The following is a 13,809-nucleotide window of genomic DNA, read 5'->3' on the forward strand; positions in this document are numbered from 1 at the left end:
TTGCATCTGATGAAAGTTCATTTCATATTATTCCTTTAATTTTGTGATATTGTGTTGTAAAAGTTTTCTTTTTTGTATCATTTTCTCCCACAATAATAAGAAATATTTGGTTATATAAGTTGGATATATACGTCCCTTGTAAATGACCACGGTATTAAAATACATAGAGAGAGTCGAATTACATATGATTATTGATTAGGGATCACCAGAAAAAGTTGAAACAGGGTTGGACGCATGCCTTTGCATGAAACTTGAGGAACCTTAAGATTTGAAGCGTGCTCTAGTGGAACGATGTCGTATTAGGATTGATGTGAAGAGTAGCACGAAGTGTAGGAAGGTCGATCGCTGAGAGAGATCCAACAAGGGGAGAAGATTTTTTTTTTTTTTCTTTTGGTCATTGACTTTAAGTCAAAGGAAGATGGGAAAGTTCAATTAAAAAACGAGAGAGAAAGAGAGAGGAGGGCACTGAAAGATCTGCACAGCAGCTGTGAGATTTTTCTGTACGGCTCGGATTCGATGGCTTTAATTTAAGCTGCGGAACCAACCATGTTAAGAGATCAAAAAGATTAAGCAAAAATGGAGAATTTTATGGTGCCCCCTACACATTTTGATTTTATCAGTTTACTCATAATTTTTGTGCGGAATTCAAGTTTAACCATTCTAGTTAATTTTTGCCGTAAATTACCGACGTGATGACGGTCTAGGCAATGTCGGCCATTGTACGTGGCAAATCGCCACGTCATCGATTTCTGACGAAAATTGGCCAAAATGATTATATTGAAACTTTTCTCAAAGGTTTAGAACTAAATTGATAAAATTGAAATGATTAGAATTGAATTAACATCCGCATAATAAGCTTAGGACCGATCGGACAACTTTTCCTTACATGCTTCTATTTCTTAGTGAAACCCAGGGAAAGTTCACTAGGAACTTGGAACCTATTATGTCAAATTAGTTCTCAATTTTTCAAACTCGGAACTTACCATGCATATCCTGGAATCGAATTCAGGTCGACTCAAGGGTCCATCTAGAAAACGGCCAATCCCCTTTTTCTTTCACTCCTTTTTATCTGTTACTTTTTTAGAAAGTTCACATTCTTACAATTTGAAAAATCACTGAACTTATATTTATGTTTATTTATTTCGCGAAAAATGAGCGATTTGGAAACGTTTTCCTAAAAACGATAACTTGTATCATGCACGGGAATGGACGGACAAAAATTAATTTTATTGTCCATGAAAATATTCAAACATAATTTGTTGTCTATAATGAAAACATTTCTCATTAACAAATTTTTCATCCGATACAGACGATTGTCTTCAGGAAAATAATTTTTCAAATCATCAATTTTTCATGAAACAAACGAAGTGTTAGTTCTACGAGATTGTTTTTACGATTCTCCATACTTAGCAAATTTCACCCATGAAAAATGAGGACAACACAGAATCTAAATGCATCTTCCGGGACTATTGTAGCTTATGAAGTACTTAAGTCCACTCGCCGAGGGCATGTTTGATAACGTTTCTGCTCATCTCGGAACAAAAAAGAATTAGAAACATGTTTGGTGACGCAAATGATTCTAATTCTACTCCCCGGAGTACATTTGGACCAAAAATAAGAAACAAAAAAATTGTTTCTAAAAAAAAAGAACACTTTTAAGAATCAAAAAGGAATTGATAGTTTTCTTTCACTTTTGTCGGGCGCCCGCGAAGTGTGGGCTAGGGCAACCCGACCCGATCTGGATATTTTTTTAAATAAAAATTTCTAAAATTAATATAAAAAAATGAAAAAAATCCAAAAAATGGAAAATTCATTAAAAAAATCTAAAAAAAATTGGAAAAAATCAGAAAAATTTTCAAAAATTCCAAAAAAGTCTAAAAAAATTAGGAAATGGGTCATTTCAACTGGCCAATCATATTTTTGATGATTTTTCCTTTTGATTTCTCTCAAATGACGATTTTGCCCCTCATGGGCAAATTGTTCCAAAAAATCCCGAAAATTCCAAAAAAAAAAAAAAATCTCAAAAAGTAGGAAATGAGTCCATTCAACTGGCCAATCCTATTTTTAATGATTTTGCCTTTCGATTTTTCCTAAACCTTGCCCGATTTGATGGCAGAGTATCATGCTGCATCGGTGACCATCCACATGGTATCCAAGAGTAAAACCGAGCCACCTATGTAGCAGTGATGGATTTTATTCATTATAAGCAATAAAAGATAATCATAATCACCTCTTTCATTTTTGGCATATGCATAGCCTCAAGAGAAGCATGGGAAAACAATCATTTTAGCGTATTATCATTCCAAGAAACAAATATGAAGCATCTCTATTTTGACCAAAAAGATATCATGGTGCAAGAAGATCGCACTTGTGGGGTCTAAGAAAAAAGTCATCAAATGTGATTATGTAATTATTTGATTCAAATGACAAATTGGGAAGAGAAATTATTTCCTAAAACATAAATTTTGTGTAGTTACCAAACGTGTTTCTGTTCCGGGAATACAAATTTTATGCGATTACCAAACGTGTTCTGATTGTCTAAAACTCATCCAAAAAATAGAATAAAAAAATTAATTCTAATCAGAATCACTTTTTTGGACACATAAACATTACCAAACAAACCCTAAATAACTTGATTTGAATTTTGTTTTCATCAAATTATCCAGACACGTTTTTCCGACAACCTCTTCTTTTTATTTTACTTTATTTTATGAATACAACTCCCATACCTCTCCAAACTTGCAGGTGTAATGTTCATACACATGATTTCACTTTGCACAACCAATGTAATGCAGAACCAGAAATTTGCATGACCAATGCACGCTTCTACTATTACATTAGTGGACAAATATCTCTAAAATTTTATTTTTTTAAACATTTTGAATTATTTATTTAGTCTTTTTTTTTCTTTTTTTTTTCTTTTCTTTGTTACGGCTAGCAAGGGTAGGCAGAGCCTTGCCGGCCGTGGGCGAGGGCGATTCTCACCCAGGTTAGGCCAGCCCTTGCCTACGGCCGTCGAGGGCCACCTCCTCCGGGTAGAGTAAGGGTCGCCGCGCCCGGGCAAGGCCGTCCCTCGCCAGGTCGGACGAGGGCAACCCCACCCGACCATCTTTGGCCATTATCGGTGGCCATCCATTGCCCGAGACCGGAAATGAAAGAAAAAATAGAAAAAGAAAAAACAAAAGAAAAAAATTTAGAAAAAATAAATAGATTAGAAAAATTTTAAAAAGGTTATTCATGCCAACACTGGCACGCCACATAGGACAGCTAGCCTTGTTAGCGTTTTTCGGTCAAAATTGACTAGAATGACTACATTTAGCGAATTGTCAAAAGGTTTAAAATTGAATTAGCACAATTGAAAGGTTTATAACTAAATTAACACTATTGTCGCTTACCACCGCCTCTCGATTTGTCTCTTTCCTTTGGTTTCAATAGAGAGAGCTTAACTATGGTCGAAGGCAATCAACTATCTCAAATTCGAGGCCTCTGGTGATCGTGGATGACCTTCACGACCTCAAATAGATAGAAGATGGTGGTTGAGGAGGTGGTGGTCGCCATGGTCAAAACTCGGTGGACAAAGATAGCTTGTGAGAAAGCGAAGGGGGCTCGAACGAATGACTACATTTAGCAAATTGTCAAAAGGTTTAAAATTGAATTAGCACAATTGAAAGGTTTGTGACTAAATTGACACAACCGTCGCTTACCACCGCCTCTCGATTTGTCTCTTTCCTTTGGTTTCATGAGAGAGAGCTTGACTATGGTCGAAGGCAATCAGCAACCTCAAATCCGAGGCCTTTGGTGATCGTGGATGATCTTCACGACCTCAAATAGATAGAAGATGGTGGTTGAGGAGGTGGTGGTCGCCATGGCCAAAACTCGGTGGACAAAGATAGCTTGTGAGAAAGCGAAGGGGGCTCGACTGAATTGATAAAAATGTAATAAGTTTAGGATTTTTTTAGTAATTTTTCCTAAAAATAGTGAGATGCAACTAGAGAGAATGTACCCACAACCTCCAACTTGAAGTAAGCACATAGGACGGACCACTCAACTAACAAAACTTTGCCCCATAGGAGCTCACACAAACAAGGAAGTGCTCTGGCAACTTTGCGTAAGGCAAAGTTCATAAACCAAAATAATACTTTATAACAACGATTATGTGTTTTTTACAAAAGGAACCTGGTTCTCTTGTAAAATCAGGAATTGGCCTGTTCAAGCGGGTTTCAAGTATAATCGGTTCGAATCTTGGTTTCACTTTTTAATAATGTTTTAATTTTTTTTCAAATGTAATGTTGTCCTTTTCATTAATTCAATTTAATTAATAAACGACATAAGGAAATATTCAAGCTCGGGAACAACTTTGAACATATTCATATAATCTACGAACCGAATTGAATATGTACCAAAAGTCTAAAGACCACATTGAAAAAATTAAAAGTTCGGGGACCGCATCGCGCATGAGGCTAAAGCTTAGGGACCATTAGATAAATTAAAATTTTAGAAGCCACATCGCGCATTGAGCTAAAATTTAAGAACTATTTGTGTCATTATCCCTTCAATTAAAATTAGTTGAAGAGAGCTTCATAGAAGAATATATAACCCCCCTTGTATTGGATATCTTGAGCAATGTAACTTTTTAGTAGTCCTGCTTTCTAACTCTCATAAATTTTCGATAAAATTATAAAAAAAAAAAAAAAACCTAAGCGTATTGTGCAGATGTGAACTCGATTTTAAATTGTTTTATTTAGCTAATTCAATCTTAATTTTTTTAACGATTTATCAATATAATTTTTTTCGGTCATTTCTGGCTAAAATCACCGACGTGTATGAGCATTCCGAGGAGAGATTTTGATTTTCACAGCTGGACAAAGTGGGATTGTTTTAAAATTTGATTGGAAATCCAGGACTGATCTTCGCAGGAACCCACCTCGAGTCTCGGTAATAATTTGGACAACTGGCGACAACATGTGAGCAAGTACGACCAGCTAATGAATTGTCCTATAGTTCACGCCAATTGTGACTTACTGATTAATCTCGACTAGTGAACGTACTATTTACCATAGTTCGGCTCCGTTCTTTTTAAGTTTGAGCTGCTAAAGAGATTAAGAGCGCAAATGATAATTATTATGTTTTTTTTATATTCCAAACCTATTTCCGGAACAGGTTTGAAATAGAAATCCATTTGATAATGCAATTTTATTTTTCTATTTCTATAACAAAAATTTATTTCAGAAATAGATTTGAAACGGAAATGAGAAATGAGAAATTAAAATTTTCAGCTTCATTGTTTTTGAAATAGCAATGACAAATAAGAATTCTTCTCATCGTTCACTCTCTATCTCTCGAGTCCGGATCACTAGTCCACCGATTCGCCGGTGGTCGGTTTGCCATTCATCGGTCCACCGGTTGTCGTCTCTCTCGCGTTTCGATCGCCGGCTACCGGTCCACCGGCCGCCAGTCATCGGTCTATCTTCCACCCGTTGCCGATCCACCATCCACCGGTCGCGGCACCATGGTCCACAGGTCGTCGGTCTCCGTCCACCGGCCCATCGGTCGCCATCTCTCTAGTGTCCCAATTGCTAGTTCGCCATAATCTAACCATCGGTCCACCGGCCATTGGCCATCAGTAGCCGGTTTGCCATCCGTTGGTTTCCGGTTTGCCGGTCGTCGTCTTCTAGTCCGCCGATTGCTGGCAACTCTAGAAATTTCTTGTAATTATCAAATAAATTTATATTCTGGGAACATAAATTTTGTATTATTATCAAAAATATTTATTTGCTCAAAAACTTGTCCAGAAACTACAAATAGAAAAGTCTATTTTCCTGGCCGGAAATTAATTCAAGGAACAGAATGGCTATCATTCATGCCCTCGAAAACATTTGTAAAGAAAGAATTCATTAATCTGTGTTAACGTGTAGTTAGATTAATATAGTATCACAAAGATCGAGCAATGAACAATTTGCATTAATTGCTCGGGGCAGACCTCCATGGGCAGGGAAGCTGGATGGAGAGCTTCCTTGGCTCGATAAAAATATAGAGAATGAGAGTCAAGAAGACCCCATGCATTTACATTTCCATTTGCATGTTCCCTCCACTCCTCGTACAATTACAACCTGCTTCCAGTCTGTCTGAGGCTGTACCATTTATTGAATATTTAATCCTTCTTTTTTGCAAAAAAAAAAATTATTTCTTATTTCACTTGGATTCTTCCTTGGTTTCTCACTCCAATTTGAAAATTCAAAAAAAAAAAGAAATCATGTAAGAACTGCTATAAGAACCCCTCGTAGAGCTCTTCACAACAGCATCATCACCTCCTAAGAAAGCCTTCTGTCTCTCTGTCTCTCTTCCCTTTTCCCAGTTTAGCTCTCGCAGTTGTTGTCGTGACTGAGAGATATGAAGCTTGCTTTCGCAACCCTCCTCCTTGTTTCGCTCGTTCTCGCCTCCTCTTTGCACGCCATGGCCGGCGGTCCGAGCCCGCAACCCGCTCCGGGTAAGACATAAACACGCACATTCATGTGTCCATGACACTGTTATTCATGAAATCGACATGTTTGTCCTTTTTTTTTTCCCTTACTTTCGACTCTGCGTGCCACTCTTAATCGAAGAAAAGAGAAATGAGCTACCGAGTGCGTGCTAAGCAATGTACGATGGGAGCAGGCGTCGAGTGCTAGTTACATTGATTGATCCGATGCACACGTTGAAGCGGATTCCAAATCACTTCTTTCGTTCATGTCGGACAGGTTGGTGCGACACCAAGTGCAACGTGAGGTGCCAAAGATCGGGGTGGAAGGACCGGTGCCTCAAGTACTGCGGAATCTGCTGCCAGAAATGCCGCTGCGTGCCGTCGGGGCCGTACGTGAACAAATCGGAGTGCCCTTGTTACAGGGACCTGAAGAACCCCAAGGGCAAAGACAAATGCCCTTGATTCAATTCCATTCATTTGTATCCGATGAAAGCTCGTTTCGTATCATTGCCCTTGAAATTCTGTCGTACTGCGTTGTAAAAGCTTTACTCGAATCATTTTCGCCCTCGATAATAAGGAATACTTGGTTGGCTTTCATTTCCTAAGTTGGATTTATACGTCCCTTGTCAATGACCACATTTGACAAATATGTAGTGGCACGGTGTCGTTTTAGGATTGGTGTGAAGAGTAGCACGAAGCGCAGAAAGGTCGATAGCTGTGAGAGATCCAACAAGAACAGAAGATTTTTTTTTTTTTCCTCTTTTGGTCGTTGACTGAAGACAAAGGAAGATGGGAGAGCAATAAAAATAATAATAAAATAAAGAGAGGAAGTCACTGATAGTTGTGCACAGCAGCTGCGAGGTTTTCCCAGTACGACGCTTTAGTTAAAAGCTAAAGCACCGACCATGTGAAGGGACCGAAGAAATTAACAAAAAAATGGAGAAAAATCAATATGGTGCCTCTTAAACTCTTCGATTTTTACCAATTTAGTCCAAAAAAATTTTGCTCAAAATTTCAATTTAATCATTCCATTCAATTTTCGCCAGAAGTTGCTGACATGGCGGCCCAATCAATGCCGGCCGTCGTACGTGGCACTCCTTCACATTAGCGATTCCCGACGAAAATTGGCTAAAATGACTATATTGAAATTTTGCGCAAAGATTTTCGTTTAAATTGATAAAATTAAAAAATTTTAGAACCGAATTAACGTATGTACAATAGGTCCATGGCTAATTGGACAATTTCTCCTTTAGTGCTTCTGTATTTAGTTTTGAAATTAGGTCAACTAACACAAGAACCTAAGGATAAACAGTTCAAGGGCAAATTCACTTGGAACTTGGAACCTGTCTTGTCCATTTTTTTTTTTTCAAACTTGGAACCTATCTTGTAAACCATGCATACGAATGTAGGGTCGGTTCTAGGGTCTGTCGGAAAACAGCCAATTTGTTTTTCTATATTTTTATTCCTTTTTCCTATTTCGTTTTGGGAAGGTTCACATACAAGGAATATGTAGTTAGAGAGTTCACATTCTTACAGTTCGGACAATCACTGAACTTATACTTGGTTCTACGAGTTTGTTTTTACGATTTTCCACACTTAGCAAAGTTCAGCCATGAAAAGTGCGGATAATCACAGCACCTAAATGCGTCTTCTGTGATTATGCCAGCTTCCAAAGTACTTAAGTCCACTCACTAAGCAAAGTTCATCCATGGCCGGTTCACTCTGGCTCCCGATTCTGCACGAAATCCATGGTCACCCCTACAAGAACCTATGACCATTTCTTACCTAATACCGTCGACATCCCTGAATTTACTGCCGATTGATAAGAAAAATGGCTTGAATTAGATGCATGCCGAGCAGCCATTGGATAACGTCCGCTAGGTAGTAACCATTGATAGGTCGTGTGTAGGAACAGAGGCGAATCCAGCCGCATCGGGTAATATTCCCACCATTCAAATGGAAAGATCCTTTTTCCATTTCAACGCTCTCCCTCTTTTTGTTAATTTGAGCAGTTCGAAAGGCCTTCACCGAGCTCGCCGCCTCCGTCACGTGTGATCATCGCCCGTCCGTTGTCACTATCTAGTGATCCATCGCTGTCACTTACCACTGCCTCTCTCTCTCTCTCTCTCTCCTCCCTTCAGTCGCAGTAGAGAGAACGAGGTCCATGACCTGAGGAGTTGTCAGGAAGCTTGAGCATGCTTGAAGGCAACCGGCGACCTCAAATCCGAGGCCTCGGGTGATCGCTGATGACCTTCATGACCTCGGGTAGATAGTCAGAATGCTAGGCAAGTACAGCGTTCTGTCAATAATCTTACCAAGTATAGCAACTTGAGCAGTAAAAGTTACAAGAGGCCAACTGATCGCCATGAAGTTTAGTCAAAGAAGATATAATCAGCGTTCTCAGCTTTCATCAAAGGGACACCGGCTTTGGGTTCTTTTTCCGTCTGGCAAAGGAGATGTGATGGAGACGAGAAATGCATTCGGTTTTAAGTATTCTCATCCATGCCATGCATACACTAAGCAGATGCGTGGAAGTTTCGGAAACATGAGTTCTATGGCCTCGAGGATCGGCTTCACATGATTCAAGATTAACCCGCCGGAGATCAACTCGATATCCCGGCACGTCATTTTGTGCCCTCACCGCGAAAACCCAGATGTGAACTACCTCGAAAGCAACTGCAACAGTAGCAGCCCTCACATTAATGCCCCACATTGCTCGCTTCCTAGTACAAAATTCAGTTTATATCACAAAGAAAGCTACCGAGATAGTGCTGAGCTTATTCGCGAGAGCTTGTAACCCGAGTGGGGGCGCCATAAGGTGGTGGAACGTTGTGCTAGTCAACTGGGCCGGGCCTGATTTGGCTGTTTTTACTAGCCTGCCCGTTCCAAGCCCGGAGTTGGCCCGCAGGAGTCGGACAAAGGTTCGGGCTTCGCGGGCCTTAGAGTGGAGGGGACTCGGCAGTTTTGGCATGAGAACTGAAAATCGAACGGTTAGAGGTCGACTCTAGGGTTTCGAAACTGAGAACCAGACCAATTCTTCTCGAAATCGGCCTGAAATTGGTCAAGTTAAGAGCCTGTTTGCCCTGGTTTCCGGGTTTTAGAGTTGCTCACCCTTATAGAGAGGTAGGGTTCTATTTAGAGAGAAGGTCAGGGGGGCTTTGGCATGTGTGATTTATTAGTCCGGACAACATACATTTGGCTGCCGCTAAGCCTGCAACTAATTCTCAAGCCCTAAGAAAGATACTAGCCTCGCCGGGTGAATTAACTAATCTTTCGTACGCGATGTCCAATAGTGCAAGTTAGAAGCCTTGATGAAAAAAAATTCTCCCCGCAAATAAGTGACACGTTACACCAATTCAAACAGACACGTAAGTGTTAGTTTTACTATGGGAATTAGGATAGGATGAATTATTTCTTTGTAAATATGACTTGTGCTTGTAGTAGGAATGTCATGTGTGTAGCCTCTTGGTTCATTTAAGGAAAAAAGACATGAGTGGTCCCTGAACTTTGGCCCAATGTGTAATGTGGGTCCCGAGCTTTTAAATGTTCAATATGGCCCCTAAACTTTAGCCTAATATGCAATGTCGTCCCCGATTTTTTAAATTACTCAGTTTGGTCTTTGCATTTTTTGTACTTATTCAATTTAGTCCTAAATGATCTGAAAATGTTTAATGTTGTCATTCTATTATTTCAATTTAATCCATGAACTATATTAAAATATTCATGTTTAGGAATAACATTGAACATTTTCATATAATCTACGGACTAAATTGAACATGTATCAAAAGTCCAATGACTACATTGAATAAATTTGGAGTTCAAGGACCACATTACACAATGAGCTAAAGCTTAGGGATCAATAAACAAATTAAAATTTCAAGAACCACATAGCGCATTGGACCAAAGTTTAAGGACTATTTACATCATTAATTCTATTAAAATTAGTTGAAGAGAGCTTCATAGAAGAATATAGACCCCATATATTGGATATCTCGAGCAATGTAACTTTTTAGTAGTCCCGCTTTCTAATTCTCATAAATTTTCGATATAATTATCAAATAAATCCCGAATGTACTATATGAATGTCAATTCGGTTCTAAACTTTTTTATTTAGCCAATTTAATCCTAAATCTTTTGAAATTTTCCCATGCAATTCTTCCAGCCAATTTTGGCTAAAATCAAAGATGTGGCTATCCAACTAGCATCGGCTACATACATAGCAGGATGGCGCCGATGTGGATGATCTTTTGAAAAAATCAATTTTTCCTTGTTTCTATTTTGTTTTCCTTGCATTTCGTTTCTTTTCTATTCTTTTTGTCCTTCAAATTTTCGACTTGCGACCGGTGAGGGAATCGGCTCTCGCCCGCATTTAGGCGAGGATCACCACCCAACGTCCTCGCCCGTGGCTAGGGTCTTTGTGATCTTGCCAACCAGAATTGTCATGAAGAAAAAATAAAAAGAAAAGAAGAGAAGAGAAGAGAAAAAAGGATAAAGGAAATAAGAAAAGGAAAATTCAGAAAAATTTTAAAAAATTGCAAAATCAGCCAATGCTGGTTGTGCCACGTAGGATTGTTAGTGTCTACTTCAGCAATTTCATATCAAAATCGATTGGAATGACTATATTGCCAAATCATCAAAAGCTTTAGAACTACATTGGCCATCGTAGAATAGGTGCGGATGTTTTTAATAATTTTCCAAACTTTTCCCCTCACTCAGGCTCCTTTTCATTTTTGGTCACTTCATTGGTAGAGCATGGGTATCTGAATGAATTCTTGTGCAATCTTCCTCTTCTTCTTTTTTCCTTCTCTTTTGGGTTCCATCAACCGATCTTTATTCCTATGCATCGAGTATCACTTTCTCTTAGGCCCATCAAAATAATGGGTCGGGTTGAGTTGAAAACAGTCCAACCTAAATTGACCCATTTATATGTAATGCAAATTTAGAGACCCATGCTTGAAACCCAACTCGAGCCTCCTGTTCTTAGCTATTATTCTCCTCAAATTGTTGCATATGAAAGAATGGGTGACCATATGAATCAACTCGATGAGTCAATGAGGGAGGTGAAGTACTCAGGTTAGGCCGCGCTAGGCTGCACGGAGGACATGACCAGCGTGGAGAAGTGGGTGAACGCAGCCCTGACGGACAACTATGTGGGTACTGGGTAGATTCAGGGGTCGGTTCAACCCGAGAATTGCACTAGTTGAACCAATCTGAAATTGGTTTGATCCGGTTCTTTTAAGAAGCTGCACTGTCGGCCTTGGAAACCCATCACCGAATGGTTTTGGGCCGTCGACTCTGGGGTCGAACAATAGTTCTGAAAAATCTAACGCTACTAAAATAGGAAAATCCTTCAGCAACAACAGCTACTATTCATTGAACAAAACTGGGAACCGGCTCGATTCGGTCAGATCACCGGGTAGAATCGGACCCCATGCTCACTCTTAACTGTCGCCCACACACCGCCTTATCGCCACCACCTCGATGTCGGTGAAAATTTAGCATATTTAATAAATTTGAAAAAGGAAATTAAGAGAAATTCAAAGGTTTTGTTTGTTTGTTTGTTTGTTTTTTTTTGGAGGCCAAAGGAAAATCTTAAAAAGCTTTATAAAAAACACTAAAACGAAAAATGAAAATAACAAATAAGAGCAAGGTTGCAGACAATTACATCGTGCTTGCTTGCCCTCAAGCTACAAGCCTACAGTAAACAACTAGAAGGGAAGATGAAGAGCATCTAGAGATGCAATCGACCCAGCCACGGGACAACACCCAATCATGCAGTCTTATCTAGAGATGCTGTAATGAAAAGGCGTTTGAACCGATCATAGTCAGTTATTCTTGTTTTGGATACATTGAACCTGATTTTAACATTTTAGCCAACCCATTTATGATCTGACCCATTAAAAATGAATTGAATGATGGGTTTTGGGCCCATTTTGACCCCTCTTCTAGCAGCACCACCACCTCCTCTTGCATTCAAAATACACGATTGATTCAAAAATGGCGTAGGAAATGAAGGTTATGAATACGGTGTATAGATAAGACCAATATCCTGTAACTTAGGCTGCGCATGGTAACTATTCCGTTCCGAAAAACTGATTATGATTAAAATGATTTTTTCTGATTCTGTTTCTATATGAGTTTTAGAGAATTAGAACGCATTCGATAAGCGCCCAAAATTTATGTTTCTGAAACAAAAATGCGTTTGATAACTGCACAAAATTTCTATTTCGAAATACTGTTTCTCTTCCTAATTTTTTTCATTTAAGTCAAATAACTATGTAGTTACTTTGTAAAATTTCATCATAAATTGAAGACTAATTTTCAATGCACACGAAAATAATTTAAAATACATTATTTTTTTAGCATGTCATAAATGAAATACAAATTTTAATTTATGACGTTTGAAGTTCGATTGAAGCATGGGACAGTTCTCATATTAAGAACTCGTTTTGTTTCTTTAAATGTTACGTTGTCCAAAATATATGCAAATATAGCAGCCGAATAACCAAATTATCCTCCTTGATACGAAGTACAAGTCCTTCACTATCATTTTGCAACTTCTATCCTAAATCCAAGCGGGTGTTTGGCTCTAGCTCCACGTGCAGATGATCACATTTTGTAATGCATGGCTACGAGTATATATATTATCATCCGCATATTGGATGCCCTCATCTTCTGCGACATTTTTTTTACGGAAGAGTGAAATCTAGGAAATTTAAGCCCAAATTTATGAAAGTGAGGTCAAACTAGCCTAATCCAAGATTCTTCTATTTTTAGGGATTTTCTAAATTTTTTGTGATTTTTTAAAAAAGTTCAATTTGTTTTGAATTTTTTATTTTATTTTATTTTATTTTTAGTAGGTTAAGGGAAAAATGTCGAGAGAACTGAAAGAAAAAAATGAGAGCTATGAAACTTCATTATGTTATGTAATTCTCAAAAGTGATTCTTTTTCCGGAACCATTTTTTTTTTCCTGAATTTTGCTCTAAAACTGATTTTAGAAACAAAGTCAGAATCATTTACATTACCAAACGGGGTTCTCATCTTTTTTTGTTCCAGAGAACAGAATCAATCAGAGAACAAGAATGATTCTCATGCAGGCCCTTGGTCATCTAAGAAGTTCCCAACATCAGAAGCATGTGAGAAAATGCTTACAGAGCAGAGAGAACTTGACACAGCCGAGATACAGTATGACATCAGAACAGGGAATCTGTGGTTTATAAAATAAAGACACATAAGTTGACATAAGATTTTGGGCACCGATTTTTGTATGACCTGTACATCGACATCAGATTATAATCGGACAACAAGGTCAGCGCAGGTCTTGTGATTCCTAAGTTAATGCAGCATG

This window comes from Rhodamnia argentea, chromosome 11 (assembly GCF_020921035.1).
Source record: "Rhodamnia argentea isolate NSW1041297 chromosome 11, ASM2092103v1, whole genome shotgun sequence".
NCBI lineage: Eukaryota > Viridiplantae > Streptophyta > Magnoliopsida > Myrtales > Myrtaceae > Rhodamnia > Rhodamnia argentea.